Source organism: Cupressus sempervirens, chromosome 10 (genome assembly GCF_028749045.1).
Source record: "Cupressus sempervirens isolate cs-2001-9-10 chromosome 10, ASM2874904v1, whole genome shotgun sequence".
Lineage (NCBI taxonomy): Eukaryota > Viridiplantae > Streptophyta > Pinopsida > Cupressales > Cupressaceae > Cupressus > Cupressus sempervirens.
In genome coordinates, this window is record NC_143127.1 from 441,906,223 (window position 1) to 441,911,606 (window position 5,384).

Genomic DNA, 5,384 nt, shown 5'->3' on the forward strand with positions numbered 1-5,384 from the left:
TGATTTGTCAGATACAGTTAGTGGGTGATAAATAATGTTTTTAATAAAATCAATAAGAATTTCGTGCTTCAACTAAGGATTTCCTGACGCTCCACTTCAACATAATAAATAACATATTTTCAAAAACCTTAGAAATCGAAGGAATCATATTTTACAATAGAGATTATTTACAAAATTCATACTAAAATCTATCAATGCTAACAATCATATTAATGGAAAAAGTCTTTGGATGCATCTAAATTTGCAAAGCTTCAAAGGATAAAAATTCAGAGAAACCCGATCAAAATAATGTCAAAAATCTCCTAGTAATGTCTTGGCACCATTCACACTAGCAAAATCGGTATAGATCTGAGAATTATTATCACCAATTGCTAGTAGAAAATGAAAAATTTCTTGAGAATTATAAATTTTTAAAATAGAGAATATTTTTTCTTTGAACAATGAATTCTTCTTCTTCAAAATTCAACAACAAGATAAATAGAGATTAAAACTTTTGCCGTGCCTCTACATGAATCACCAATTCATCTAGAAGAAGCTACTTGCAACCTAACATGAATGCATATTAGTTTCGAAAGTTGGAATGTCAACAAATTCCCACAGGACGTATGTCAGATGTGCCAATTTTTCCTAATTTTCTCAACAGGAAAATGAAAAAGACTACTGGAAAAAAGAGCACAACCAATCACAAAACTAGAATTAAAATTTAAAAAATCATTTTAGAAGAAATCATTCACAATGACCATAGGATAAATGAAACTGTTTGACGTTTTCATGATTTTCAAGAAATAGATTAATAGAAAAAAGTGACCTGATAACTTTACTACCATGCCTTACGACATGGACTAACAAAGAGTGCATTAATCAAGTAATAAATCACTATGCTCCAAACTTTACCCTATGCCCTTCCAAAAGTCCAATCTTCATATATGAAACATTGGCAATTCCTTAGTAGCACCATGAATTCACACTAATTAGCCAACTATTGTCTGCCCTTTCCTATACACATCAAAAGTCCCCATTAATGAGTTCAAAATTAAACTCCTTTAATATTTACGGAGATAAGGCATATACATGTGAGGAAGACGAATTAATATTTTATTGAGATTGATTAGTTGGCTAGGTCAAGAATATGGAATAACTATATTCAATGTCAACGATACTGACGAAAACTTGAGAGCGATGGAGATTTCTATATCGATTCGATCAGGAATGCTTTGAATATTACTCAAACAAGGATACTCTATTATTAGCAAGTTGGCAAAAAGAAATCCCTTGAAAATCCTTGGCTAGTTTACAATTGCCTTTTTCGGTGCATAGAATTCACCAATCAATCAGTTTTGAATTGCACCAGTCTACTATTTAATTTCTTTACTAAGATTCCTTAGTTAAGAGGTTATCTTTAATGTCAAGCAATCTTAATAAATAAATAATTTGGTCAGGAATCGATCCTCTGCATTTTACTCAAACAAGACTGCAAATCAAAGCATAGAAGATGCAACTATTATACTCTGCTCATAAATTTGGAAAACTTTGCAAGTAGGCAGAAAGAAATCGTTTACACATATTCCACGTTGTAGAGTAAATGCAGGAAACACTAAATTGATATAGAATTCATCTGAATCCTCTCAGATTGCCAGTCAGTGAAATCGCACACGGAACCCAAGCTCCATGGAATGAATCTGCAGCTCACACGTCCTGTTTATAAAGTTCCGCCATTGTTGCCCTGCAATCAGTCGCGAATTGCGTAACAAGCTAATGTCGGCACATGAAAAAACCCCACCACTTCCCACGATGGGCTAAACGACTAAAAACTTTTCTTCACGCGTCTCGATACTTTCCTCCATTAAAGCCCCCAACAAACCTTCCCCGGATTGCAGCCCCTGCAGTTGCACAAAATTTTCCCCTGCCATGTCTTCGGAAGGCCATGCGAAGCGGAAAGCAGCAGACGGGGCCATGGTCGCCATGACAAAGCTCCACTTCATCTTGCTCATCCTGTCGACAAATCTGGCCACTCTGTTCCTCTTCTCCTACCCAATCAATGGCCCATTCGGGCACGAGGAGCTCATAGCGAATCTGATCCAAACCAGGCAAGAACTCATGAAATTGGAGGCAGAGCTTCAAATATCCAGCAAATTCTCGGAGGCGATCGTGAGCGCAAAAGCCCTAAAATCCGAGGACCCAATAATGAATTCCGTGAATGATCCGTGGGTGCATTGGGGAGGAGGAGCAATGCCGAGGGAGCTCGTCGAATTCATTTCACCAAAGAAGCTCCCGCGGGGTTACACGCCCAATATTGGATCAGACACCATTTTGCCCTCTGTAGGTCAGGCATGTGCACTTCTCAAGGATGATCTTGACCAGTATATGGACTACAAACCAGGGGAGCTCTGTCCGGAGGATGAAATCTTGGCCCAAAAGCTCTTACTCAGGGGCTGCGAGCCCCTTCCTCGCCGCCGTTGCATCCCTCACAGTTCCCCCAATTATAAAGAGCCCTACCCAATTCCCCAATGTATGTGGACTACTCCGCCCAATTCCTCTGTTTTCTGGACTGCTTATACCTGCAAAGATTACTCCTGCCTCATCGACCGGAAAAATCATCCGGGCATTGAGGATTGCAAGGATTGTTTTGATCTTCAGTACAGGGAGAAATCCCGCTGGATTGGCCCCGGTGGATCCCTCGATTACTCCATTAACGAAGTTTTGGATCTGAAAAAGGGCACGATTCGTATCGGGCTTGATATTGGGGGCGGAACGGCGACCTTTGCGGTGAGAATGAGGGAGCGGAATGTTACAATCGTGACTACTTCCATGAATTTCAATGGACCTTTCAACAATTTCATTGCTTCCAGAGGAGTTGTGCCGCTTTACATCACCATCACTCAGCGGCTGCCGTTTTTTGACAATACCCTGGATATTGTTCATTCCATGCATGTTCTCAGTAACTGGATTCCCACCCGGTTGCTGGAGTTCATATTGTATGATATTTATAGGATCTTGAGGCCCGGTGGGGTTTTTTGGCTGGATCATTTCTTCTGCACCGAGAAGGAGACTGGTGTCTATGTGCCCATGATTGAAAATCTTGGGTTCAGGAAGCTTAAGTGGTCTGTTGGGAGTAAGATGGATCGGGGGGCTAAGGAAGTTTATATCTCTGCCCTCCTCGAGAAGCCTCTTCAGAGAGATTGATGGGGAAGACCGGGAAAGAAAAAAATGTCGAATGAAATAACTGTTTCGGATCGAAATTGTTTTGCTGTTTTTAAAATTTTGGGGGTTTACGAATTGAAGGATTAGTTCAGATTTGGATTTGTTGATTTTCTCTGCGTAACAGAGAGAATATATGTGCTGCTTGTGCAACTGTAGAATTCAAGCAGTGAAAATGAATTTGATATCTTGCAATGGTGAATTCACCCATTCTGTACTTCAAATTGATTATTTTCGACGAATTGCAGTGTTTTTTTTTCTGAACCAGTTTTAAGTCGATGTTCGTCTAGTTAGCCACGAGGCATTAGTCTCTCACAGGCACCTTTTCTTATCCAGATCTTAGAAGCGCAGAGGCTGGATTAGCCCATATTTTAGATTTTGCATAGTTCGATTCGTGATTCTCAAAGCGTAATTGCACATTTCAGTCAACTCTTGCATTTGGCTATCCGCATTTTCAAAATCATCTTAAAGCCAAATATGGCGGGACGTTCTGCTTCGATTGCCTTGGCGTAAATGAATAGATATAAAATATATGTCTAAAATCGTTTAAAAACTTGTTACAAGTCCAACAACCAACTTTAGAATTAAGAAGCAATGTAAATGGGCCACCTAACATTACACACTAAGTGAAAAATTAAGCTTAGGAAAAAAAATTAATTTTGACTATTTAATACTTTTTGATGTAGGAAATAAGCTTAGTGTGTGATGTTTAAGCTGTTCGTATAATGGTGGTTAATTTAAACAAAGTGCATTAGGAGAACACAGATGTGAACTTTGATGTTGAAAATTACAAAAGTTGGAAGGAGTTTGGGTGCAAGAACTATGGTGAATGTTAAAGTAAAGATCTAAAATGCCTCTCTTGACTTGTGCGACTCTAAACATAACCAATTGAAAGCTAAGGTTATAGAGACTCTCAAGAACTTAGTTGAGTTGGTGCTTTCGTTCTATCCTTGGAATTTTTGTTTTATTTATTTGCAGTCTATTTTGTGTTGGTTTTCTTTTGAGAGCTTATATGGATATATCTGATTATATATAAGTATCTTTTGTTAAAATGATTTTCTTTATAAAATTTAAATGAATTTTTTCATAAAATTTATTTTTCTTATAATAAATTTTTTAATTAACTATATAATCAATATATATACTTCACTTTTCATTTTCATTATATGAAGATATCTTTTGAATAAATATTGGTCAATCTTAGGCAAGAGCTTACAATGTAATGGTAAATTGTAAGTCTATTATTTGGTAGGTCTTGGGTTTGAATCTATTTGAGATTAATAAATAATAATAATAATTAACCACAACACATAATAATAATAATTAATCTTAGCTTTTACTGATAAAAAAGCATTGGCCAATTTATTTTTTCTAAAAAATAAATTATAAAGATAGAATACAACTAAAATTACAACTATATTTGCATATAACATTAACCGGAAAAAGAAAAACAACAAACATATTTTTGTTACTTCTTAATTCAAAAAAATATTGGCCAATTTTGTTTTCCTAAAAACCAAATTACAAAGATAGAATACAAATAGCATTACAACTATATTTGCATAAACATGAGGCCTAGAATTTGATGGTCATATTGGTCGTTTTTCTAGTTTTAAGTTGTATATGATAGGTAGAAAATTTCTTGGACTGTCTAGATTGACATGTTAGATTTTTTTTACACCGTCAATATTACACTTAAATTTGTTAATTTACCATAAAAAATTATTATAGCCTATTTATGTAATAGTTTTAAAACATAATACAGACTTGTTTTAGCAATTTAAAATATTAGCATGCAATAAATAAATTTAGAAACTTTTTAAATTTAAGATATACTACTAATTCATAATTAATTTTTATAATTTTATATTATTTTGTTAAAAATGTGTATTTAGAAACATCAATTTTTTGTAATTATTAGTGATTATTACTTATATTATATTGATACAATATTTCAATTTAAAAACATTATTAAATTATTCATAAATTAAGAAAAAATGACAACTAATATTAATCTTAAAACATAAAATGAAAGACAATAAAAAAATATATGACACGTGATGGCCTGATTTTCCACCCAACTAAAAATTTGTGAAATCAATCAGAAAGAATTTGTGTTTAGATTGCTTAGGGTTTTCTGAAAATATGTCTTTCCTCATGTGAAACCCTAAAAAAAAGTCATGTTT

General features: G+C 34.9%; 1 pseudogene; it reads left to right on the forward strand.

Annotated features, from left to right (window-relative positions):
* The first annotated feature begins 1,479 nt into the window (after nt 1-1,479).
* On the forward strand, nt 1,480-3,462 carry LOC149534615 (putative methyltransferase At1g29790 pseudogene; annotated as a pseudogene).
* The last annotated feature ends 1,922 nt before the right edge of the window (nt 3,463-5,384 follow it).